This window comes from Lepus europaeus, chromosome 18 (assembly GCF_033115175.1).
Source record: "Lepus europaeus isolate LE1 chromosome 18, mLepTim1.pri, whole genome shotgun sequence".
Lineage (NCBI taxonomy): Eukaryota > Metazoa > Chordata > Mammalia > Lagomorpha > Leporidae > Lepus > Lepus europaeus.
Window position 1 is genome coordinate 69,466,136 of NC_084844.1, and position 13,760 is coordinate 69,479,895.

The window sequence follows — 13,760 nt, forward strand, 5'->3', positions numbered from 1 at the left end:
GTAGTTTGTTTTGTTGTTGTTGAGCTTCTTGATCTCCATATAGTCTGGTTATTAATCCTTTATCAGTTGTAGGGTATGCAAATTGTTTCTCCCATTCTGTTGGTTGCCTCTTCACTATGCTGAGTATTTCTTTTGCAGTACAGAAACTTCTCAATTTGATGTAATCGCATTTGTGAATTTTGGCTTTGGTTGCCTGTGCCTCTGGGGTCTTTTCCAAGAACTCTTTTCCTATGCCAATGTCTTGCAGGGTTTCCCCAATGTTCTCTAAGAATTTGATGATATTAAGTCATAGATGTAGATCTTTAGTAGAATTTTTAATGGATTTTTGTGTAAGATGTAAGGTAGAAGTCCTGCTTCATACTTCTGCATTTTGAAATCCAGATTTTCCCCGTATCATTTGTTGAAGAGACTGTCCTTGCTCCATGGATTGATTTTAGCTCTGTTGTCAAAGATAAATTGGTTGTAGATGTTTGGATTGATTTCTGGTGTTTCTATGCTGTTTCATTTTACTATCCATCTCTCTTTATATCAGTACCAGGCTACTTTGATTATTACTTCACTATAGTATGTCTTAAAATCTGGTATTGTGATGCCTCCCACTTTGTTTTTGTTGTATAAAATTTCTTTACCTATTCAGGGTATCCTATGTTTCTATAGGCATTTCAGTATCACTGTTTCTATATCTGAGAAGAATGTCCTTGATGTTTTGAGTGGTATTGCAATGATTCTGTAAATTGCTTTCAGTAGTATGGGCATTTTCATATTGATTATTCCAATCCATAAACAAGGAAGATTTTTTTTTTCAATTTTTTGTACCCTCTTCTATTTCTTTGATGTTTTATTATTCTCATTGTAGAGATCTTTGACATCTTGGTTAAATTTATTCCAAGCTATCTGATTTTTTGTGGCTATTGTGAATGGGATTGATCTTAGAAGTTCTTTCTTAGCCATGACATTGTGTATACAAAGACTGTTGATTTTTGTGTATTGATTTCATCTCCTGCTACTTTACCAAATGCTTCTACGAGTTCCAATAGTCTCTTAGTGGAGTCTTTTGGATCTACTATATACAGAAGCATGTCATCTGAAAAGAGGGATTTTTTGACTGTCTTCTTCCCAATGTATCCCTTTGATTTATTTTTCCTGCCTAATGGCTCTGGCTAGAACATCCTGGACTATATTGAGAGTGGGACTGCTCGTCTGGTTCTGGATAATGGTGGGGATACTTTCAACTTTTCTCCATTCAATATGATGCTGGCCATGGGTTTGTTATAAATTGCCATGGTTGTTGAGAGGAGTTCCTTTTACACCCAATTTGCTTAGAGTTTTCTTCATGAAAGGGTGTTGTATTTTATCAAATGCTTTCTCTGAATCTGTTGATTTAATTATATGGATTTTATTCTTCAACTTGTTAATGTGATGTATCACATTGATTAATTTGTGAATGTTGAGTCATAACTGCATATCAGAAATAAATCCTACTTTGTCCAGGAGAATGATCTTTCTGATATGTTGCTGGATTTCATTGTCTAGTATTTTGTTGAGGATTTTTGCATCTATGTTCAGCAGGGAAATTGATCTGTAGTTCTCTTTCTCTGTTGTATCTTTTTCAGGTTTAGGAAGTAAGGTGATGGTGGCATTTTCTTTGGAGCATCTTTATTACTAATTCAATTTCTGTCTTGGTAATTGATCTGTTTAGGTTTTCTATGTCTTCATGGCTCAATTTAGGTAGGTTGTATGTGTGGAGGAATCTGTCCATTTCTTTTGTGTTCCCGTTTTTTTGACATACAGCTCTTTTTAGTAATTTCTGACTTTGTTTTATTTCTGTGGTGTCTGTTGTTACATTTCCTTTTCACCTCTAATTTTATTGATATGAGTCTTCTCTCTTCTTCTTGGTTAGTTTGGACCAGTGATGTGCCAATTATGCTTGTTTTTTTTTTCTTTCAAAAAACAGCTCTTCATTTTGCTGATCCTTTTTATACTTTTTCAATTTTGTTTATTTCTTCTCTAATTTTAATGATTTCTTTACTTCTGCTAGATTTGGGTTTGGTTTGCTTTTGTTTTTCTAGGTCTTTGAGATGCATTAATAGCTATTTTATTTGGTGCCTTTATAATTTCTTAATGTATGCTTCAATTGCTCTAAACTTTCCTTTCAGTACTGCTTTTGCTGTATCCCATAATTTTGATATGTTATATCATCATCTTCATTGATTTCCGAAGATTTTATCTTTCTATCTCTCTTTTGATTTCTTCAGTGACCTACTGTTCATGCAGGAGTATTTTGTTCAGTCTCTGTGTGTTTCCATATGTTGTAGACATTCCTGAGTTGCTGATTTCCAACTTCATTCTATTGTGTTCAGAGAGGAGGCATGGTATGATTTTGATTTTCTTTATTTTGCTGGGACTTGCTTTATGGCCTAGCATGTGGTCAGTCCTAGAGAAATTTCATGCACTGGTGGGAAAAATGTGTATTCTGCAACTGTTCTGTAGATATCTGTTAGATCCATTTGGTCTACAGTGTTGATTAAATCTGCTATTTCCTTGTTGATTTTCTATCTCATTGATCTGTCCTTTGCTGAAAGGGGTATTGAAGTCCTCCATTACTATTGTATTGGAGTCTATGTATCCTTGTAGGTCTTTCCACATTTCTTTAAATAGCCAGGTGCCCTGTAATTAGGTGCAGATACATTTATAATAATCATGTCTACCTGTTGAATTGATCCTTGATCATTGCATAGTGCCCTTCTGTGTCTCTTTTAATAGTTTTTTGTGTTAAAGTCTATTTTATCTGATATTAGGATGGCTACACTAGCTATTTTTGGTTTCTGCTAGAATGCAGTATTTTTTCCAGCCTTTCACTTTCAGTCTAAGTGTATCTTTATTGGTGAGATGTGTTTCTTGTCAGCCATAAATAGATGGATTTTGCTTTTTAAACCATCCATCTATTCTGTGTCTTTTAACTGGAGAGTTGAGTCCGTTTACATGCAAGGTGACTATAAGAAATGATTTGGGGTTGCACATGGCCTTGGTGCACAGCCCTGGTGGGCATCCCTCCACGGGCAGATGAGGAAGCTCTGAGAGGAATTGAGGAAGAGGATAAAGACAAGGAGGAGATAGTGGGAGGCAGCAAAAGCTGGGGACCCGCTCCATGCCTCAGCTTCTCACCCCTCCCCCAGCCTTTCTCTTGCCAGCTTCTCACATTATGGTCAGTGCCCTGGCTTTGTGCAAGGTGATAGTGTAGCCCCCAGCCCTCTGAAGGAGGAGCTGGACACTTGTTTCATGGCTTGTAGCTGCTTCCCCCACCCCTGGAGCAGAAACCCCCTTGGTCCTTGGCTCCTGTATCTCCGACTGCTGAGGAAGCCTTGGCACCACTGGCACCATGAGTTAACAGCACATCTGTCAAGCAAGTGCTGCTGTGATGGTTTATGATGATTCCAATAAGAACTGTGTGCCAGCTGGTGGCTCTACTGGGTTTAGCAGAGTTCACGTCTATCACCATGCAGACAACAGCACATTCAGAATGGTGGGCAGGAAGATTCAGGATCATCAAGTTGTGATGAATTGTGCCATTCCTAAAGGGTTGAAATACAGTCAAGCTACACAGACCTTCCACCAGTAGTGAGATGCTAGACAGGTGTATGATCTCAACTTTGGCAGCAAAAAGGATGCCAGTGGCTTTGCAAGTGCCATGATGTGTGCCTTAGAAGTATTAAATTCAAAAGATACATGGCCAACATTGCCTAGACAAAATTCGCAACTACCTGCCCAAGTTCAGAATGGCCCATCCCAAGAAGAAATGGAAATTCAAAGAAGGTTACTGCAGGAACAGCAAAGACAAAAGGAGCTGGAGTGGGAAAGGCTGGAGAGAGAAAGAATGGAATGGGGAAGGTTGGAGAGAGAGAGGTTAGAAAGAGAACGATGGAAAGGGAGTGACTAGAACAAGAACAGCTGGAGAGAGAAAGAGAGAGAGAGAGAGGAATGTGAGCAGCAGGAGTTGGAGTGGCTTGAGTGAGAGCAGCAGGACCAGTTAGAAAAGGAGCAGCTGTAGTGGGAGTGCAAGCGCAGTCTCCAGTGCCACCACCTCCGTCTGTTGAGACACCTCTAGACTCTATGCTGGGAGACTCCCCTGCTTCTGAGCCAGGCTTGCAGGCAGCCTTTCAGCTGGTTGAGACTCTAGTCCAACAGGGCATTGTCTAGGGAACACTTGCATCTTGCCCTCCTGCCCTTCTCCAGCTAGGTCCTGCCCAGGCAGCACTCCCTTCCCCCACCCTGGGCCCCCTCCACTTCCTCCACTACCTTCCTCCGTGCCTCCACCACCACTTCCACCTCCCCCTCTTCCTAATCAAGCACCACCTCCACCACCACCTCCTGCCCTTTGCCTCCCTGCATCTGGATTTTTTTCCCAGATTTGTGTCAGAAGGAAATCACCCTTTAACTGAACTTGCAGCTGCAATTGCTGAAGCAAAACTTAGGAAAGTGTCACGGGTCAAGGATGCCTCCTTCCCCAGTGGAGGGAATACTATTGGTGTGATCTCAGTGTCATCTGAAACAGATATGGGTCATGGACGTGGACCCCTAACTTTGGGGGATAGTGGCTTAATGGAAGCAATGAGTGTCCTGCTGTCCAGGAGAAGAATTGCTGAAAAAGGATCAACAATAGAAACAGAACAGAAAGAAGACACACGTGAAAATTCTGAGCCTGTACCTTCTAAGGCCTCATCAACAAGCATACCCGGAAAGAACAAATATCATGAATGGCAGCAAGTCACCTGCCATTTCCGGACCAACATTCACACATTCATCACAGCCCAATGCCAATGGAGTTGAGACAAAAGGACATTAATATAACAGACTGAAGCAGGATATTTTAGAAGAAATGAGAAAAGAATTAGAAAATCTAAAAGAAGAACTTATTGATACAATCAGGCAGGAACTGAGCAAGGCAAATACTACATAGAGAAGCAACCTATGGAGAGATAGGACTTTAGTCAGGAACAAAACTATTCCTACAGGCCGGTGCCATGGCTTAACAGACTAATCCTCCACCTTGTGGCACTGGCACACCAGGTTCTAGTCCCGGTTGGGGCACTGAATTCTATCCCAGTTGTCCCTCTTCCAGGCCAGCTCTCTGCTATGGCCAGGGAAGGCAGTGGAGGATGGCCCAAGTGCTTGGGCCCTGCATCGCATGGGAGACCAGGAGAAGCACCTGGCTCCTGGCTTCGGATCAGCGAGATGCACTGGCCACAGTGGCCATTGGAGGGTGAACCAACGGCAAAAAGGAAGACCTTTCTCTCTGTCTCTCTCTCTCACTATCCACTCTGCCTGTCAAAAACAAAACAAAACAAAACAAAAACTATTCCTACAAACAACTGTTAACAACACACCAGCCTACACATTGTGAGCTGAAAGAATAAAGCAGAGACAGAAGGAGGGAAAAACCAACATATTCTGAAAGCCTTCAGACATTATAACTGGTAACAAGCTAGTTCCCTCCTGGTTTGCTGCTTATTTTTTTTTCACCTTTACAACAGGATGGAAAAGAGTTTGATAAGAGTTCCACCAGGCAAGATCATTGTGAATTGAAATATTTTCATGTGAAGATAAAATCACACATTTTCCACAATCCATTGGTAAATAAAGAGAAGAAAGACTTAAGAAGGTTTTTTTTAAAGAGAATAATGTTGGGGCAGTGCTGTGGAACAGCAGGTTAATGCCCTGGCCTGAAGCGCTGGCATCCCATGTGGGCTCAGCTCCAGACCCAGCTACTCCACTTCTGATCCAGCTCTCTGATGTGTCCTGGGAAAGCAGTAGAAGATTGCCCAAGTCCTTGGGCCCCTGCATCCATGTGGGAGACCTGGAAGAAGCTTCTGGCTCCTGGTTTCAGATCAGCACAGCCCCAGCCATTGTGGCCAATTGAGTAGTGAATCATCGGATGGAAGACCTCTCTCTCTCTCTCTCTCTCACTCACTCTCTCTCTCTCTCAATCTGCCTCTCCTCTCTGTGTAACTCTGACTTTCAAATAAATAAATATTTTTTAAAAATCGAATACTGTTACTGATGAATTTAGCAAATTATGCTATTGTATTGTAAATGTTTCTTTCAGGTTTGTCTTCCTATCATGTTTGATATTCCATGAATAATTATGATCAGCCCTATGTAGGTTAACATCATAAAACGCAGAGCAAGCAATTGGATGTACTATTGAAGGGTGATATTCATAATGAACTATATTAAAAGTGATTTGTCCAGCTTGAGGAATTTTAGAATGATAGGAGGTCTCTGAAATAAGCCTTCATGCAATTTTGTAGATTAAAACATGAATTTCATCCAGAATTTAAAGATTTAGGTGATTCCTAAATTGTTTCAATGCTTTACCAAATCTATGACTTCTACATAACACAAAACACTGGTCAAGTGTAGATTTACAGTAGCTTTCAACCTTTTTTAGACTTATTCGTGTTTACATCTTTATAATGTAATTACAATCACCACAAATTGAGCTTTTTAAATTGCAGGCAATAATGGATGTCATACTAATATGTAGTAGACTTTTCAAGGCCTAGTCCCAGGGAAGACATTTTATAGAGTACAAGAGAGTGGGAGGAAGGGAAGGAATAATTTTTAATTTAATTTCTGCACTATCTTTCTCAATTACCTGAATGAATAATAATGAGGAATGTTTTGTGACTTGAATTGGTAAACATGTTAATGAAACCAAGTACTTAATCTTTTACATCATATCTTCACCTCTCTATATTTTAACTGCTAATTTCAATGCTCTGAAAAATGATGCTGAATGTCACATGAGCCATTGCTTGTCATGGAACTAAGAAGTTTGATCACTAATTTGGCAGCTACTCTTACCTAGGTGCCCCTGCAGTTACACAGGTATTCACCTTTTCTGACTATGAAGTTGCTTTTGAATTTCATTATGTTAAAATGCAAAAAATAAAAAATAATAATGATGGCAACAATTAAGGTTACAGAAATCTTTAGAAAAAGGGAAACCACTGAAGATATCTGCAGGTTTCTTTTAGTGGATTAAAGGAAGGCTTAGGTGATGGGAAGAAGGAATTAGATACTTTACTTACCATCCTATGTGTGCATGTGTGTGCAGGTGCTGGGTGTATGGATTTCACTCCTTCTTCTTGTCGTTGGAAACAGTAAGATTAAAATAGAGGAGAAAGCCCTGTATGTTGTAATGATCACTTTCTGGAAAATCTAGGAAATGAGAAATTCTCCAGGGTCCCCATCTTGATTTATGCTTGACTTGTTATGTGCCATATTTGCTTAGAAATCTTTGATTATCTGAAGTTTTACTAAAATGCTGAAGATTTATTGTAGTCACGTCTTACTGTTGAATTGATCTTTATTCATTTCTTTGTGCCCTTCTTTGTTTCTTTTAATAATTTTTGTGTTAAGGTCTATTTTGTCAGATATTAGGATAGCTATACCTGCTCTTTTTTTCATTATTTTAATTGGAATATATTTTTCCATCCTTTCACTTTCAGTTGGTGTGTACATTTGTTGGTGAGGTGTGTTTCCAATAGGCAGCAAATAGACAAGCCTTTTTTAAATCCATTCAATCAGTTAATATGTTTTAATTTGAGAATTTAGGCCACTTACATTTAAGGTTCCTAATGCTAAATAATAACTTGGCCCTGCTATTTTTCCATAGATATTCTTGTTGTTTACTGTATATTTCCGTTGTACTTTTACTGGGGGAATTTCTGCCTTCATATTCTTTCATAATGATGACTATCTTTCTGTGTTTCTATGTGTAGCACACCCTTAAGCATGTTTTTTAAAGCTGGATGAGTGGTGACAAATTCAATTTCTTTTTCTTATAGAAGGTATTTTATTCACTTTCATTCATCCATGAAAGCTTTGCAGTGTACAGTATTCTGGTATTTTTTTCCTAAGTATTTCTTTTCTTATTACTTGTACTATGTTCTCCCATATCCTGTGGAGTCTGATGAAAATTCAGTTGATTCTAGTTGGATATTCTCTGAAAGTAATCTGATGTTTCTCTCATTCACATTTTTTAATCTTTCGTTTATGTTTTACTGTGGAAAGTTTGAAATGTGTGGTTCTGAATATCTTTTCTTGTCATGTCTATTAGGTGTTCTATGTGCTTTCTGTATTTGGACATCCCTTTCTTTATCCAAAATATGAAATTTTCTTTAATTATTTCAGGAAATAGTCTTTCTAACTTTTCTCTCTACTCACCTTCAGGAACTCCTAAGACCTGTATGTTGGGTCATTTGATAGCATTCCATAAATCTCCAACACTGTTTATAATTTTTTAAACATCCTCTTTCTTTTTTTTTCTAGTGTTACTGAACAATTTCAAAAGGTTTTTATTCTAAATGGGATATTCTTCAGCCTCACCAACTCTGTTAATTCTTTCCATTGTACTTTTTATTTGATATATATTTTATTCTTAATCTCAATTTCATGGTTAAACTTTTTATTCCTGTCATGTATATATTTCTTTTTTTTCCTTCTTTTTTTAAATTTAACTTTTATTTAATGAATATAAATTTCCAAAGTACAGCTTATGGGATACAATGGCTTCCCCCTCCCAAAATTTCCCTACCACCCACAACCCTCCCCTTTCCCGCTCCCTCTCCCCTTCCAATCACATCATGATTCATTTTCAATTCTCTTTATATACAGAAGATCAGTTTAGTATATATTAGGTAATGATTTCAACAGTTTGCCTCATATAGTAACACAAAGTGAAAAAAAATACTGTTGGAGTTTTAGTTATAGCATGAAATAAGAGTGTACAGTACATTAAAGACAGAGATCTTACATAATATATATATTTTTTTAAATTAATTAATTTTCTATGCCATTTCCAATTTAACACCAGGTTTTTCCTTTTTTCATTTCCAATTATCTTTATATACAGAAGATCAATTCAGTAAAGATCTCATCAGTTTGTACCCACGCAGAAACACAAAGTGTAGAAATACTGTTTCAGTACTAGTTATAGCATCACTGCACATTAGACAACACATTAAGGACAGATCCCACATGGGATGTAAGTACACAGTGACTCCTGCTGCTGACTTAACAATTTGACACTCCTGTTCATGGCGTCAGTAATCTCCCTAGGCTCTAGTCATGAGTTGCCAGGGCTATGGAAGCCTTTAGAGTCCGCTGACTTTGATCTTATTCTGATAGGGTCACAGTCAAAGTGGAAGTTCTCTCCTCCCTTCAGAGAAAGGTACCTCCTTCTTTGATGGCCCTGTTCTTTCCACTGGGATCTCCTTAACAGAGATCTTTCATTTAGGTCTTCTTCTTTTTTTCTTTTTCATGGTATCTTGGATTTCCATGCCTACAATACTCTCATGGGCTCTTCAGCCAGATCCAAATGCCTTAAGGGCTGATTCTGAGGCCAGAGTGTTGTTTAGGATGTCTGCCATTCTATGAGTCTGCTGAGTATCCCGCTTCCCATGTTGGATCTTTCTCTCCCTTTTCGATTCTATCAGTTATTATTGGCAGACACTTGTCTTGTTTGTGTGATCACTTTGACTCTTAGACCTATCAGAGCCATCGAATGTGAACTGAAATGGATCACTTGGACTAGTGAGATGGCATTGGTACATGCCACCTTGATGGGATTGTATTGGAAACCCCTGGCACATTTCTAACTCCACCATTTGCAGCAAGTCTGATTGTGCATGTCCCAAATTGTCCATCTCCTAGCTTGTAGGGTTTCTGAAGAGAAGTCAGCTGTGAGTCTAATTGGAGATCCTCTGAGAGTAATCTGGCATTTCTCTCTTGCACATTTTAGGATCTTTTCTTTATGTTTCACTGTGGTGAGTTTGATTATGACGTGTAGTGGTGAGGATCTCTTTTGATCATGTTTATTAGGGGTTCTATGAGCTTCCTGTACTAGGATGTCTCTGTCCTTCTCCAAACCTGGGAAATTTTCTGCTAAATTTTCTGCTAAAAATTTTCACTAAAAAGTCCTTCTAATCCTTTCTCCCTCTCCATGCCTTCAGGAACTCCTAGAACCCAAATGTTGGGTTTTTTAATAGTATTCTGTAGATTCCTACAGTATTTTTTAGATTTCTGATTTCTTCTTTTCTTTGATTTGATTGTTTCCTTTCCTGTTCTCTGTCTTCTAAGTCTGATATTCTCTCTTCTGCTTCACCCATTCTGTTTTTAAGGCTTTCTAATGTGTTTGTCATTTGATCTATTGAGTTCTTCATTTCATTATGGTTTCTCATCACTATCACAGTTTCATGTTCTACTAGTTGTTTCATTTCATTTTGATTCCTCCTTAATATTTCATTTTCATGAGAGAGATTTTCTATCTTGTCCATTAAGAATTTCTGTAGTTCAAGAATTTGTTTTTGAGAACTTCTTAATGTTCTTATCAGTTTGTTGAGATCTGCTTCTTGCATTTCCTCTATCTCTTCATCTTCATAATCTTGCATTGGGGTGTCTTTTTCATTTGGGGGCATCATAGTGTCTTCCTTGCTCTTGTTACCTCGGCTTCTACGTTTGTTGTTTGGCATGTTGGAGATAATTTATGGTTTTTTTTTTTTTGCTGTGGTGATTTTTTCTCGTTATACTATGCCTCTAAGTGGGCTGTCTGCTTTGATGGATCCTTAGAGGCTGTGATGGGTGTGGCCAGAGAGCTCTGCTTGATTCTTCAGGTTTAAGGCTGTGCAAAAAGTGACTCACCTTGCTCCTTGCTGGATCTCTCTCTCTCTCTCCCTCTCTCTCTCTCTCTCTCTTTTTTTGACTCAGTTGGGAAGTAATTCCGAATGGCTGAGTGGAATTGAGGGTAGTTGAAATCTGGCCTCTGTGAGTATTCTTTTGAACTACCCCTGGGACCACACACAGAGTTTATGCAGCCCTCAATGAGTTCTCAAGTTTCACCTTAGACCCAAAGTTGCTGTGTTTGTGTACTCATGCTGCTTTACATATGTAAAATGGTGCCTGCTCTTTGTTTTGCTCAAGTGCAGGGAGGGGCCTCTGCCTTTCCCCACTAATGTCTCGTATTTCTGAGGCTTTTGTCTTACCTCTGGTTCGTTCCCGCGCTGGGGAGATTCTGTGGCTCGGGTCCCGCGGTTGGATTTCCATGCGGTGGGCTCCTTGTAGGTCCTCTGCATCACATCCACTAGATCTGGCAGCGTTTCCTCTGCAGTTTGTGAATTTGCTTCTTAATGCTTCAGAGTATTCCTGTGATTAATCTTTTATATTCTGTTTCTGGCATTTAATCAATCTCTTCATCTTCATATTCTAATATTGAAGTATTGCAATCCTCTGGGGAGCCATGTTGTTTTCCTTATTCTTTTTTTAAATGATTTTATTTATTTGAGAGATACAACTACAGAAAGAAAGAGGGCAAGACAGAAAGGTCTTTCATCTGTGGGTTCACTACGTGAATGGCTACAATGGTAAATACTGAGCCAATCCAAAGCCAGGAACCAGGAGCTTCTTCCAGGTCTCCTATACAGGTGCATGGGTCCAAACTCTTGGGCCATCTCACACTGTTTTTGTAGGCTACAAGCAGCAACCTGGATCAGAAGAGTAGCTGGGGCATGAACTGGTACCCACATGGGCCACTGGCGAAGGATTAGACTACTATGCTACTATGCCAACTTCCTTATTCTTGTTTCTTTAATTTCTGCACTTATTTTAGGCATTTTGTGGAGATAATTGTTGGTTTTTACCTCTGATTATTTTTGGCTTTGAACTATGCTTCTGTGGTTTAGTGGGGTTTCCGCTGTTGCAGTGAGTACCCAGGGCATGTGTACTGGGTCTGTTAAAGGGTGGGTAGAGTATCCAGGGTGACTATCAATTTGGGCATTGTAGATCTCCTCTTGTTAGCAGAAAGGGGGGTACTCTTATCTGTAATCACACCCTCATTTCCTCTCTTCCAACATGACCAATGCCCAGGTGTTATCCCTCAGTGGGTACAGTGCTTATCTGCACTTTCACATGAACTGCAAAAACAAACTGTGTAGGTTCAATATGCGCACATATACTACTGCAGTGACCCACCTCAGGCAGGCAGGGAGCTCTGAGCATGTGAAACTGCACAACACGATTGCCCTGAGAACCAGTTACCCCCTGCACCCTCTCAGCACACAAGACTCCCACAGTCATGAGGTATGAGCACAAGAGCCACCACAGCTGCTACCTACTTTTGTCCAAAAGCATGCCCTCCCTTTTTCATCTGGTTGCCAGGCACCATGGTGGGGAATGGGGGAGAAGTGTCCCTTTTCTTCAATTGAGTGAGCAGGCTTCCTATTCCCCTCAGGGCTCTAGAATGAACTCAATGATAGTATAGCCCTCTAGGCTGTCCCTCATTGTAAACCACCAGCATCACAGTCCGCTGCAGTCTGATCTCACCTTGCTCTCCAAGCTGGCACTTTCTCTGACACTTTTCTTTGCTGCTGGGGTCATTGTGTTTTGTCCATGCTCATTGCTGCATATCTCCATCTTCCACAGAGGTTCAAAAAGTCTCCTCTGTAGAATCTTCAATGCAGTTTATCCTCCAACTTTCCCCTGGGAATACACTTTCTCTACCTTTACTATTTTCTTTTCTTTTTTGCTTATTTGACAGGTAGAGTTATAGACAGTGAGAGAGAGACAGAGAGAAAGGTCTTCACTCTGTTGGTTCACTCCCCAAATGGCCACTATGGCCAGAGTTGTGCTGATCAGAAGCCAGGAGCCAGATGCTTCTTCCCAGCCTCCCACATGGGTGCAGGCACCCAAGCACTTGGGCCATCCTCCACTGGCCTCCTGGACCATAGCAGAGAGCTGGACTGGAAGAGGAGTAACCAAGACTAGAACCTGGTGCCCATATGGGATGCTGGAGCCACAGGCGGAGGATTAACCAAGTAATCCAGAGTGCCAGCCCCTATTGTTACTATTTGCTCCTAGCCTAGAGTAGCTTGTCCTTCCCCTATTCTACCCTCTTGGAATCCAGAATTTCTTAAAACGCTGATCAGGTACTGGTGAATTTTTTGAGTTTTGCATATCTGGGAGATCCCTTATTTCTTATTTACTTCTTCAGGATAGCTTTGCTGGTTATATTCTCAGCTGGAAAGTTTTTTTCAGACATTGAATACATCCTCCCAGTAATTCTGACCTGTAGGGTTTTGGCTAAGAAGTTTTATGTTAGTCTGACTGGTTTTTCTTTATACATAATTTGACACTTTACTATCTTTAGGATCCTCTACTTGTTTTATCTTTTTACAATTTGACTACAATATTCCTCGGAGAAGATCATTTTGGTTTAGTCTTCTTAGGGACTTTTCTTCTTCCTGTATCCTGATATCCTTGTCTATTTCAAGACCTGGGAAATTTGCAACTATTATTCCATGTTATAGTTTCTCAATGTCTTTTACTCCTCATACAGGAATCATTATCATATGAATATCTGGCCATTTAAACCATTAAACCTGTGTATCACAAAAACATTTTTTATTAGTTTAAATTATTCTCTCTCTATTTTTGTGTGTCTGGGCTTCTTCCAAAATCTTGACCAGATAAGAAATCCTTTCCTCATTGATGTTTTCTGCTTTTGAAACTCTCAATCATATTTTTATTTCTCTGAAGTTTTCATTTCCAGTATGTTCAAGATCACTAGCAATCAGTGAAATGCAAATCAAAACCACAATGAGGTTTCACCTCACCCCGGTTAGAATGGCTCACATTCAGAAATCTACCAACAACAGATGCTGGCAAGGATGTGGGGAAAAAGGGACACTAACCCACTGTTGGTG

General features: G+C 39.6%; 1 pseudogene; it reads left to right on the forward strand.

Moving 5' to 3' along the window:
* Positions 1-4,292: 4,292 nt before the first annotated feature.
* LOC133746965 (protein enabled homolog) lies at positions 4,293-4,957 on the forward strand (annotated as a pseudogene).
* Positions 4,958-13,760: the final 8,803 nt, after the last annotated feature.